Source organism: Rhinolophus hipposideros (assembly GCF_964194185.1).
Source record: "Rhinolophus hipposideros genome assembly, chromosome: 23".
Taxonomy (NCBI): Eukaryota; Metazoa; Chordata; class Mammalia; order Chiroptera; family Rhinolophidae; genus Rhinolophus; species Rhinolophus hipposideros.
In genome coordinates, this window is record NC_138069.1 from 40,882,818 (window position 1) to 40,896,132 (window position 13,315).

The 13,315-nt window shown below is 53.6% G+C and overlaps 1 protein-coding gene across 2 annotated transcripts in view; it reads left to right on the forward strand.

Moving 5' to 3' along the window:
- Positions 1 to 3,074: 3,074 nt before the first annotated feature.
- HRH2 (histamine receptor H2) overlaps positions 3,075 to 13,315 on the forward strand; it is a 31,044-nt gene continuing 20,803 nt past the window's right edge. Inside the window, exon 1 of one of the 2 annotated variants that reach the window (XM_081035554.1) lies at positions 3,075 to 3,215. The gene's annotated coding sequence lies outside the window, so the exon portion shown is untranslated. Of the gene's footprint in view, positions 3,216 to 12,525; positions 12,616 to 13,315 lie in introns of those variants that run through there. The other variant, XM_081035556.1, reaches the window with a different exon arrangement.

Below are 13,315 nucleotides of genomic sequence, written 5' to 3' on the forward strand. Positions count from 1 at the left end.
TTGCCTGCGCTCACCCATGCGGCCCTGAGAGCTAGAACAGCTGGCCATCTGTCTCCAGGTGGCCCGGCTGCCCAGACGTCTGCACAGCCTGCTGGTCTCAGAGCATTTCCCGAGCCAGTGAAAGCTGAAGCACCCAGGCCTGTGCCGGCCTAAGCTCAGAAGTGGTACAGCATCCCCTTTACCGGGTTCTATCCCGAAACAAGCCAGAAAGCAAACCCAGACCACGGGAAGGGCCACACACTCCACTCTTGACGAGAGGTGCCGTCACTTTGCAAAACAGCTTGGGCCACACGGTTGTGGCTGCCTTTGAAAATCTGTCACAGCTAGTAAGTGTCCAGCTTGACCGAACCTCTGACTCAGGGTGGAAAACCAAGGGACTGTGGTGACCCAGCAATCTTGAATGACTCCAGAAATCCAAATGGCCTACAACAAACTGGTCTTTCACTGCCATGACATGCCCTCTGGGAGTTGGCGGGGGTTCTGGGACTTTACTCTGGGACCTAAGGTGACAGAGCCGCCTCTCCTAGGAATATTGTCTCAACAGAGCCACTCTCAGGACAGAGAGGAAAGGGAAATGGCAAACACTGTCCCAGAGCCTCTGCATGGAAGTGACACAAATCACCTCGACTAACACATGGGTGGCCAACAGGTCACTGTCCCTCTGGGAGGGGCCCTGAATAGGAGTGGACAGTCACCCCACCCATGCGGAGCACTTTTTTCTCTTCGATCTTTAAACAAACCATTCTTTACGAGCCAAAACCTGTCTCATTCTATGCCTATCATTGTTCCAAATGTGGCTCTCATCTGCTCCCTCTTCCCAGAACGCCCTTCGTAGAGACAAAGGTCACTGGAGCCTTCTCTTCTGCAGGAGACGCCTCCCAGCCCTTCCAGCCACCCAGCAAGAAAACCTGCCGTAGACCCATTGCTCACAAGATCAAGTCCAAACTCCCATCCCTGTCATGTCCTTAAAGACCACACCCGCTGATCCCTGCCACACTGCCACCAGACTGCGATCCCTGCATGGCCAGGTGGTTTCATGCTTTCTGCCGTCTGGTGCTTCCTCTGCCCCTCGCCCTTCCCGTCTGCACCTTGTGAAATGTGGCTTTCCCTTTTAAGATCTGGCTCTAAAACCGCTCCTCTCTGAAGATGACCTTTTTTCCCTCCGCAGGGAACTAACTTTTCCCTTTTCTAAACCCCTTCATTATAGCATCTATTCATCCGCTCATTCAACCAACATTTGCTGGGCATTTATTACTATAAATGCCAGGTGCCATTCCAGGTTCTGGGGAGACACAGGGAACAATATAAACAAGGCTCCTGCTCCTCCAGGGGTCACATGCTGGTGAGTGAAAGCAGATGATAAGCATACACACCAAGTAATTTTAGATAGTGGTTAAGTGTTTTCATTACAACAAAAAGGAATGAGATGAAAAACACCGTGCCAAGGAAGGGACTGCTTTCCGTAAGATGACCAGGACGCTGGCCTCTCTGACATTTGAGCAGCCGTGGGAAGATGTGGGGAAGAGCATTCCTGGCAGGGAACAGCCAGTGCAGACTGCCTGGGGGTAGGGCTGGGTGCAAAGAGGAGCCACTGCACAGGGGAAGAGGCAGGGAGTGTTGAGACAGGAGTGCAGAGAGGGGGGCTCAACCAGACCCTGTTGAGGTGCTAAGGGGAGTTGATTTTATTCTAACTACAGCAGGAAGTCAAGGGAGGGTTGAGGGCTTCCAGCAGGGGAGTCCCGCGGAGGCATGATCTAACTTATACTATTCAGAGATCACCTCCGTTGGTTGCTGTGGATTTCAGGAGACCAGCTTGGTGGCTCTTGCTGTCATTCCAAGATGCTGGTGACTTGGATTCAGACTGCAACAGCTTCTCCAGAAGCTGTGACCTCAGAGCTCTAGGGGACGGTGACCTTAGCGTCTGCACTTCAGCACATAGCACAAGGCTGGGCCCACAGTGACAGAAGGACTTAGCATGGTATGTCAATCATTATTAGCACAAGTCTGAAATTTACATTCAGCTGAACCTGCATCCTTTCGCTCTCTTTTGCTAAGCTTCTCTAGAAACTGCGCTCCGTGTACCAGGTTCTCCAAGCAACCAGGGTCAGCCCTTCTGACTTCCTGCCTCTCCTACAAGGGGCTGGAAACCCCGGGCCTGGCACAACACCCTTGGTCACCTGTGGTTCCCACAGCAGCCTGACAACACGCCGTGTAAGAGCTAAGTTGTCCCATCTGAGTCTATTCTCATCTGGAAGGTGGGCATTCTTTTCCCATGAACCTCCCCCCTACCTCTTCTCTCTCGCCATCCTTTCCCTTGGCTAGAACAAATCTACTCTTCTCTGAAGTTCCAGTGATTCCAGAATTACCTAAGCTTTCCCTGGAAACTAGTTCTCTCTCTCTCTCTTCCAGCTTCATTCCAGGTGGCTGGAAGCTGGGCACCCAAGGTGAGGGGGTGCTTACAGCCTTCCCAGGGCAGGCCCTCCAGCTGTGGGTTGAAGCCAGTGCTGGGCCACAGCTGGGAGTCCCCTTCCACTGAGCCAATTACTGCGCAGCTGGACACTGGGTCCCATGCCAGGCTGTGGGGAGAGTGGGCAGGAGGGGGGGGCAGTGACAAAGAGGATGAAGTTTGACAGAAAGAGAAAGTGGAAAGTGTCAGAGCCAGAGAGGGAAGAAGAGAAGGTCTAGGGAAAAGGAAAAGAGAAAGTGAGTGAGAGTGTGGGAGAGCAGGACTGCGTGTGGACAGGGAGAAAAGTCAAGGGTGCACATGCTACAGGTGGAGTGGGGGGAAGAAGAGGAGAGGAGGAGAGGGAGAGAGGGAGAGTGGGGAGGGTGGGAGAGTGTGGAGAGGGAGAGTCAGGGAGAGGGAGAAAGGAAGAGAGAGGGGAGAGGGAGAGAGGGAGAGAGGGGAGAGAAGGAGAGTGGGGGAGAGGGGGAAAGGAAAAGAGGGAGAGAGGGAGAGAGGGAGAGAGGGGAGAGAAGGAGAGTGGGGGAGAGGAGGAAAGGAAGAGAAGGGAGGGAGGGAAAGTGGGGAAGAGCCAGAGACTTGGAGAGAAAGGAAGGGAAGGAGCGGTGGAGAGCGAGGAGGAGCGAGTTGGGGGCGGAGACGAGGAAGTGGGTGCGAGCCGTCCTCTCCATCTCCGCCCGCCAGGAGCAGAGCGGGAGCCTGAGCCGAGCCTGAGCCGCGGCGGGACCACACTCGGGGGCCGCAGCTCCAGGTAACGCGCCGCCGCCTCCCCTCGGGGCCGGGCTGGGGCGGGGTCCCCGGCAGGCGCTGGCGGCCCCCGGGGGCTGCTCCAGGTTCCCCGCGGCCGTCGTGCCCGGACCCCGGGGTCCAGCCCGGGCCTCGCCACTCGCTGGCTGTGCGTGACCTTGGTTAGTCCCTCCGCTCTCGAGCCTCAGTTTCCTTCTCTGTGACCGCGGGGGTCCGGCCTCAGCCGAGGCGGAAGCTACCAGAAGGGGATACAGCCCAGGTCCGCGGGCCGTGCTGCGGGCGCGGGGTCGCGTGTGTGTCCCCTCTGCCCACGTGGGGATGGATCTGAAAAGTCCACTTGCGCGTTAACAGTCCCTGGTTTGTCGCCGGGTCTGGACGGACGCATTGGAGCACGAGCGACTTTCTGCTTAAGGGAAGGCAGAGCGGGCCTGGGCGGGCGGGGAGGGGTCCCTAGCCCCTTAGGACGCCTCCCTCCTCCCTGGCTTCTGCCCAGAGGCCTGAGAGCCAGGGAGGCCCAGGCGGGAGTCCTCCAGGAACACCTGGAGAGCGATTCGCCTTTCGGATGACCCGGGCAACTGGCCTGGGCTAGGAATCCAGTTCTCCTGCTCACACAGTGCAGTTGACCTTGAGCAAGCCAGCCTCAGTCTCTCCGCTGCTCTCCCCCCACCACCACGAAAGGGGCGTGCTCCCGCCGGCTTTGAGATGGTTGAGAGGATAGAAAGGTGGGGCAGAAAGTACCACGCCCGTGGTGGGGGCCGGGGGTGTCCCCACCAGGGCAGCTGTCGTTGCCAGGTCTTCTCTGGTCTCCTTTGACAGAGGTGGTCGGGGGCCCTGCAGGGCCTAGGGAATTGGGGGTGGGGGGAGTGGCCCCACTGCCCCCCCAACCCAGACACACACCCTGATGGTTCTCTAAGACATGAAACCTGTGAGATGACACTTTGTGTCCTGTAGAGATTCCTGGCTTTATCTCTCGGACCCTCAGTTTTCTGATTTATAATAGGAAGTTATTATGAATTCCTATCTACTAAGGAATTCCCTGTAGATTATGAAAGGTAGTTAGATCGAGACACTTATTAACATCTCTGACCCCGAGATACAACGAGACTTGAACAGAATGAGAAAATAACATTTCTCCGCCACCTGCCCTGGGAGGGCTGGGGCGCTGCGTGTATGGCAGTGAGCACAGTCGTTCAGTCCTGGGGAGCCAGCGCTCCCACAGGCTCCATGACGCCCGAGGGTCACGCTGGTAGGAAGTGCCTGTGCTGGGGTTGGCCCCACGTCTGCCTGGCTCTAGCTGCTTCCAAAAGGCCGCACCAGCCCAATGACTGTGAATATGACCGTGGAAGGAGTCTGGCACGGGCTTGGCACCAGGCAGCTGCCAACCCAATCAGATGGGTGTCTGGTTCCACATGTCATAGGCAGAGCTGCTACAGAACGACTGGAGGAAGTCTGGAGGCCGGCAGTGGGGGTGAGCGGTGCCCTAGGGGTCTGCAAGGAGGGAGGGTCACTACTTGTCACCAGGTAGGGAGCAGGTCACCAGGTAGAGAGCAGGTCGGTCTACTCGCCCATCCCGCCAACTTCTCTTCCTTCCTCTACCACCTGTTCCAGTTGACCTGTCTCCCTGACCTTGGCGAGGCTGCTTCTCCTGGTTCACGGGCACTTTCTCTTCTCCATCCACTGATGACTGGCTGAACTGACCCTCTTAGAGGAGGCGTCTGAGGGACAAACAAGGCCAGCTGTGGTCCATCTCCACCAACCCCCAGAGAAGAGGAAATAGGATTAAGACCCAATCCCAAGGATTTAGCTCAGACTCCAGGAGGAAATCCTTGCTAATGGGAAAATGGGTGCCCCACTGTGGGAAAATGGGTGTCCCCGAAGGCTAGAGAGGTTCCTTTGCCAAAAATGTTTTAAAAGAAGAAGAGACATCCAAACAAAATGATGGGAATATGAATAAAGGCTCTTTCAAATGCAAACACATTCATCAACAATCAGAGAGTGACTAAATGTCCAACAACAGGGGCTCAATTAAGTAAATTATCAGACATCGCAGCCTGGCTGCTAAAAATGAACAGTGATTAATGAATGGGGACACGCTTATGCATATACATATATATGGCACGGTCACAAATTTGTGACAAGCCCTTAGAAAAAAGATGAATAAGCCAAAGAGTGTTAACAATGTTTGCCAGTGGGTGGCAGCCTTATGGGAGATTGGTTCCCCGACTATAATTTCTGAACTTCCCAGATTTTATGCAGTGAGCCTATACTTTAATAATTAGCAGACGTACAACTGTCTGGCTTCTGGTGACAATATAACCCACTTCCTCCTGGCCAGCACCCCAGACGAGGCTGACACATAGACACTTGTCAACGATGGGGCCACATTTGTTGATGCCTGGCCAGCCCCTTAGAAGAAAGAGGAACACTAAATCATTAATACCAATAATATCCAACATCTGTTGTGTTCTTACTATGTGTTCACGATAACCCTACGAGGTAGTGCTGTCAATACCCCATTTTACAGAGAAGAAACCAAGCGTTAGATATATTCAGTCACTTGCCCTTCCTGGTGTCACACATGATTCAATCCCAGGCCATCTGAATCCAGAGCCTACACTTCTAACGGGAGTCAGGAAGGCTGACAGATTCAATTAGCTGACATTTAAGCACCTATGACAGAAATCCTGGGAGGGTGGGGGGCAGTGCATCCCTGCACTGTACAGGGAAAGAAATGGCTCAGCAGAACCTCCAAAGTGCCAGGCTTTGTGCTGGATGCTGGGGACCCAAAGATACAAGGTGCCATCACTACAGACGGGTGGGGGAGAGTGGTGTGGAAACAGTATCCTCAGGACTTTGACAGCAGTGTTGTTTAGGAAACTGTGGGGCTTCACAGGTTGAAGCGTGAAGTCTCCCCAGAAGACATGATACTGGAAGTGGTTCTAGAAGGATCAGTAGGAACTCAACAGGAGAGCAAGAGAGGTTAGAATAGTGGTTCTCAACGGGGGGACAGTTTTGCCCCACAGGGGACATGTGTCAATGTCTGGAGGTATTTTTGATTGTCACAACTGGAGGGGGTGTGATGACATCTAGTGGGTAGGGTCCATGGATGCCGCTGAACACCCCACAGCGCACAGCATACCCCCCACAACAAAGAAGTATACTGTCCAAACGTCAGTTGCGCAGAGGCTGAGAAAGCCTGGGTCTGAGGGAGGGGCGTTCCTGAACAAGGAGGGAGGGGCCCGAGCAAGGCAACCAGGTATTTACCAGGTGGTTCCCAGGCATTACTGGCTGCCTGGCCTCCTTGCTGCCACTCTGCCCCCAGCAGCAACCAGAGGGGTCTCTCCTTTTTTAAAACATAAAAGCTTTATAGAGATATAATTCACATGCCATAAAATTCACCCACTTAAAGTGTACAAGGCAAGTGCTTTTAGTGCTGCGCCACCAGCACCACTACCTAATTCCAGAACGTTTCCATCACCCCAAAAGAAACTGGCTGTCACTCCCTGTTCACCCCGAGTCCCAGACCCAAGGCTAGGAACCACTAATGTACTTTCCTGTCTCTGTAGATGTTCCTGTTCTGGACATTGCATATCAATGGAATCATACAATATGTGGCCTTTTGTGACTGGCTGATTCACTTAGCATGATATTTACAATGTTCGTTCATGTTGTAGCACATGTCAGTGCTTCATTCCTTGTTATGGCCAAAGAATATTCCACGGTGTGGACGGACCACAGTGTGTGTATCATCAGCTGACGCACCTGGGTGCTTTCCACCCGTTTGGCAAATGTGACTGGTGCTGCTGTGAACAGGGGGCACAGGTTTTGCGAGGACGTGTGTTTTCATTTCTCCTGGGCACATCTGAGGAGTGGAATCACTCACTGTGTTTAACCTTCTGAGCTGCTGCCAGACTGTTCGCCAACAAGCGCCCTGGGGTCAGCCTCAGCCAGCCCTCCTTGTCCCCTCAGTCCCAAGGGCCACCAGCCCCCAGGCCCTGTCTAGCACACCTTAGTTTATTTAACTACCTGATAAACGCGGAAGAACTGGGCCCCCGACATGACTACACCTTCATCACTGGGCCAGCACTTGCCCCTCTCTGGGCCCGGCCGCCCCACCTGAAAGCCAGACAGGGGCGTACTGGCTGACTTCTCCAGGCCTTTCCGACTCTGCCCTTCTTTGATGTGACAGCACAGCCCGGAGGGCATGGGCCTGGCACCCGGCAGTGAGAGGAAAGTGGCTAGAGCCAAGTTGGTCACGGACCAGAGCGGGCAGAGTAGGGACCGTCTGCAGCAGCACAAACCCTGCTCTGAGCTGGTGTCCAGCCTCCAGGACCAGCACAGCCACCTGTCAGCAGTCCCAGCAAGCACTGAACACCTTCAGTTGCGGAATCGCCCAGTTTTCCTGGCAGAATAACCTTCTCACCTCCACACCCTCTCTGAGCATGTGGGGAATTAAAGAAAGAGTGAAAATCTCTGGATGGCTGGAGCACAGAGGGCGTGGGGAGAGGAGAGGCTGACCCTGGTTGCTTGGAGAACCTGGTACACGGAGTGCAGTTTCTAGAGAAGCTTAGCAAAAGAGAGCGAAAGGATGCAGGTTCAGCTGAATGTAAATTTCAGACTTGTGCTAATAATGATTGACATACCATGCTAAGTCCTTCTGTCACTGTGGGCCCAGCCTTGTGCTATGTGCTGAAGTGCAGACGCTAAGGTCACCGTCCCCTAGAGCTCTTCTGACTTCCTGCCTCTCCTACAAGGGGCTGGAAACCCCGGGCCTGGCACAACACCCTTGGTCACCTGTGGTTCCCACAGCAGCCTGACAACACGCTGTGTAAGAGCTAAGTTGTCCCATCTGAGTCTATTCTCATCTGGAAGGTGGGCATTCTTTTCCCATGAACCTCCCCCCTACCTCTTCTCTCTCGCCATCCTTTCCCTTGGCTAGAACAAATCTACTCTTCTCTGAAGTTCCAGTGATTCCAGAATTACCTAAGCTTTCCCTGGAAACTAGTTCTCTCTTTCTCTCTTCCAGCTTCATTCCAGGTGGCTGGAAGCTGGGCACCCAAGGTGAGGGGGTGCTTACAGCCTTCCCAGGGCAGGCCCTCCAGCTGTGGGTTGAAGCCAGTGCTGGGCCACAGCTGGGAGTCCCCTTCCACTGAGCCAATTACTGCACAGCTGGACACTGGGTCCCATGCCAGGCTGTGGGGAGAGTGGGCAGGAGGGGGGGCCAGAATGTAACCCACGTAGTTGGTTCGAGAAGCTTCTTGCTCTTAACCTCCTGAGCTGGCCTTGGATGGTCTTTAACCCCCACCCCTCTCTCGAGCACAAGCCTGTCTGCCTTTCTACAGGAAGAGGGTTAGGCTGGGCGATTCAGGCAGCAGAACCCACAAGGAATTTAACAACACTGGTTGTGTTTTCATGGCATGTATTTTCAGGGTGATCTCTATGAGGGAAAGTGCTCCTCGTGGTGATTGTAAAGATAAAACAATTCCTTTTGCAAGGAATTCGATCACTTTAAAGAAAAATGTTAAGTAAAAAAAAACAGAACTGGTATTTAATGGGTGTGGCAAAAATCATGGAGTGCCACATGCAGGAAGGAGGTTTGGGAAACACGGCAGGCATGGGACAGGCAAGCTGCCGGGAGATGGAAACTGAGAGGGTTCTTCCCAACTCTGACCAGCTGTGTGGCCTCGGCCTAGGTGTTCGACCTCTCTGGGTCATATTTGCAAAATGGGGAAATAGTGGGTGTCCTGGCTGCTCCACAGCGTTCTCCTGAGGACTCCAAATGAGCTGGTGGGCGTGTGGAGGGGCCATGGACGTGCAGGAGGCCAGGAGGCTTACATGAGATAAGCAGCATGTACAAATGCTCCTGGCAAGTGTTAGCTGTTGGCTGCTGATATCGTTACGGTGACAAGGTGACCCAGCGGCTGCGGGACTTTTGCCTGTAAGAGCAAGCTGTACCTTGCTGGAAGGGCAAAACCTTCTTGGAGGGAGGTGGTGTGGGGAAGAACAGAGAGGAAGGAAGGTACGGGGTTGGCAGGGCAGTCTGGCGCCCAGGGCTTTGGCAGCGGCTGTGGGGGCAGTGACAGAGGTGAGGTGGTGATGACGGGAATAGCAGTAATCATGGTGACGGCGATAGCAGCAGTGAGGACGGTGGTGATGATGACGGTGCCAGGGAGGGGTACGGTGGAGGGCCCCTAGGGGTACGGTGGAGGAACCTAGACTCGTTCTCTGGAGCCTCAGAGCTTTTCAGGAGCACAGAAATCTCTGCAACCTCTCTCTCTCTCTCTCTCTCTCTCTCTCTCTCTCTCTCTCTCTCTCTCGTTCTCATACACACACACACACACACACACACACACACACACACACACACACACACACACACAGAGTTGCTGGAAGAAACCTTTGAGATTCGAAGCCCATCTCCTAACCTACCCTCACGTGGCAGAGATTTGGACCTCCCAGCAAACATTCACAATCTAGGGTCTCACCTGCCTTTGAAGAACCAAGACAGAATTTTCATTTGGCCCCATCTAACCCGTGCCCTGAAAGCTCTGTCTCCAGGCCCTTCCCACACTTGCCAACTCACTGCTGGCAGTGGATTTTGGCCAAATCACAAAATACCATAAACCACAATTTCCTCATCTATAAAATGGAGATGAAGAATGGTACCCATGTAATAGGGCTGCGACAGTTATTAAATGGGATAAAGTAAGTAAAGTACTTAGAACATCGACTGGCACTTTTAAAGTGCCGGACAAGTGGAACATTATATCGTTATGATGACTGTTTTCGATATGCATTTAGCCAACCAGGAAGTGCCTGTCAGCGGGGAGCCTGGCCTTCACAGCGCTCAAATGCCAGTGGGGACAGGAAAATAATGAACGAACAGGGAAGCAAGAGAAACAAACGCCAGGAAAGCCTGTGCTCTCCCGAAGGCGTTTATGGAACGGTGAGCGAGAACGCAGGAACTGCTCGGGGTTCAAGGGAAGCCCATCAGCAGAACTGACATTTGTGCCATGACATGAACGTTGACGTCAGCGACAGATCACAGGCAGAGCTCCTGGGGGGAGAGCTGACATGTCTGAGGCACTGGAGCAAGGCTGGTGCGGCCAGGTACCCACTGAGGCTTGTGGGGAAAGTAGGAGGTCAGAGAAGAGGGGCACGGTCCCGTGGGGCTTTGCAAGCTAAGGCAAGGGCGTAACCGGACAGCACGCACTAGACAGAAGGGGGCGGGCGGTGTCTGTGATCCCAGGGAGAAGCAGGGAGGCCAGTGCAGGGCGGTCACAAAAGTCCAGGCTTGGTCCAGGACCAGAATGGGAGCAGCGCCAAGGGAAGTGGCCACACCCAAGGAAGATGTATTTCAGAGGAGGAAGCCACCGGCTCGATGAGAAGACAGGCAACTAGGATGCTGCCTAAGTACTTAGCCTGAGCACCCAGGTGGAGGAAGGGGGACAGAGGGTGGAGGAGAGAGCCAGGGGTCCTCCCCACGCCCACACTTGCACTTGGCCTGCTCTTTGCGCTCACAGTACCCGGAATAGGCAGACCACAGAGGCACAAAGCAGGTGCGTGGTTGCCAGAGAGCACGGAAAAGGCGGGAGTGGCAGCTTCATGCTGTGGGGCTGCCTTTCGGGGGATGAAAACGCTTTGGGACCAGACCGAGCCGGTGGCTGTACAACACTGTGAACGTGCTAAATGCCGCTAAGTTGTTCACTTTAAAATGGTTAGTGTTTATGGGTTTCACCTCAACTAAAAAAAAAAAGAGAGAGAGAGAGAGAGACAGAGAGAGAGACAAATACTTTCCCAGACCATCAATACCTGGGAATTTGTTGTCACCAGACGTATGTAATTGAGTGCGAAGTGTGGCTACAGACACTCAGAGACGATGGAACCAGGCCTGCTCCAGAGCCCGGCCTACCGCTTTACCATCTGTACCAGCTGTGTGCCCTTGGACGAGTGGCTTCACCTCTCTGAACCCGGCTTTCATCATCTGTCAAATGGGAATAGTAATAACCTCTGCCTCACGGAGACATGCAATTATCTGCAGGTGCTGGGCAAACAGAACTGGTCAGTGTCTCAATCCATTGCCTTCCACCAAGGTCCACTGTGATCCCACCATCCTGTTCTGAGCCCCGCCCATGTCCAATGTGTGGGTGGGGCTCAGAGCAGCTGCTACAGCGCGTGCCCCGAATTCCAGACAACATCTACCTCGCAGCCTGGGCAGAGGGCCTGCTCCAAGGGGCTGCAAGGCTTTGAACAAGGGGCACTTGAGGACAGAAGCCACAGCAGCCCCTGGCTTGGGCCCCTGGCGGCTCAGAAGGGCTGACAGAGTGGGAGCAGAGCTCAGAGCACTGGAGGCTGGCCTTCCTCTCTCCCTGTCTCCTGAACAGCCTCAACCACAAGTCCTTCACTGTCTTACGAGGCTTTCACCAAATGCCCAGCCCACTGTGGGGAACAGTTACTACATCTGTGACCACAAAGACAAACGTGCTGGCATTGCGGATGAGGAAGTGTTTCGTGATACAAATGCAGAGAGAATCGTGCGGTTTCTTTAAGCCCAAAGGGTGGTTTCTTCCTCTATAGCAGGAGTGTCCAAACTGCGGCCCGCGGGCCAACTGTGGCCCATGATCCATTGTTAATTGGCCCGCAGCAAATTCCAAAACTATATTTAGTTTACTTAAATAAACCAGGTGAGGCAACACGTACTTCACCTCGAGTGAGTGGCCTGGCTGTTTGTGTATTTTACCGCATATGGCCCTTGGTGAAAAACGTTGAGAAAAGTTTGGACACCCCTGGTCTACAGGGAAAGCTAACTACACAGTGGCTGAGAACAGGTACTCGGAGTCAGACAGATCTGGGTTCAAATCCCGACTTTCCCCTTAGCGGGGCTGAGACTTTGGGCATGTTCCTTACCTTCTCTGAGTGTGTCAAACGGGGGACAGACCCCTTGCTGAATGAGAGGAGTGCAGAGAGCCCCAGGCTGTCGTGAAGTTGCATTCTATATGTGCTAACGAGTGATGTATCCTCACTGAGTGCCGGCCGAATGGGAGCAAGAGAGCTGGGTTCCCGGATCTGCTGCCACTTCTCTGGGCAACTTGGAAACTCAGAGAATATTTGTGATCAGAAATAAGGATTCTCCAAAAACTAATCTTGCTGCTACTGTCTCCAAAGTTAATTAAGTATGGCAGTGAGAGCCATGCTGTTTGGGCTATTTATGTAATGAAAAGATCTTCTAAAAATAACACGCAGCCGTCCATGCGGCCCATGCGGCCGGGTGGCTGAGCCAGCTTGAGCAGCGGGAGGTGACCAGGAGCCGTGACCCTGGCACCACGTGGTGGTGACGACGAAAGGACGCTTCTCATATTCAGGTTGCAGAACCGCTCCAGGCGCGAGCCTGGGAGAAGCTTTATGTATGTCACATGGCGATTCGCTTGTTTCTGAGTCGACTGGATTCCTGCCCACTCCCAGATCCCGGGAGACTGTCATGCTGGCAGCTCTCTGGAAAACCGGGATCAGTTCCTGTGAAAGGGTCCAGGACTGGAGCAGGGCTTTACCTTATTTTGGATCAGCTGGAATTGTGGAATGTCACCACTAGGTGGGAATCTCTGAACACAGCCATTCTATTGAAGTGATGCTCCCAGTAAGATGGGGGGCGGGTAAGTGGCTGGTAATCACCCAAATGCCCACGATAGAGGCGGTGATAGCATAAACGTTGGCCAGCCCCACCCCGACCCCCAGGCTGTTATGCAGCCATTAGAAACACTTCATGAGCCCTGTACCAACTGACCTGGAGCTGGGACCACACGTGCTGCCAAATAAGAAAAGTAAGGTTTAGAGCAGGTGGTCGGGGTGTGGTTAGCCAACTACGACAGCAGTGAGTCTGGCCCTCTGCCTGGTTTTCTGCCGCCCATGAACTAAGAATGGCTTTTACATTTTTCAACAGTTTAGAAATAGCTTTAGAATTGGAGGAAACCTAAAGAGGAATATTTTGCAACACGTGAAAATTATGTGAAATTCTAATTTCAGTGTCCATAGTAAAGCCCTCTTGGAGGGAGACCACACTCACCCACGTGCTTTTGCTTCACAATGCCAGAGCGGAATCACTGCATG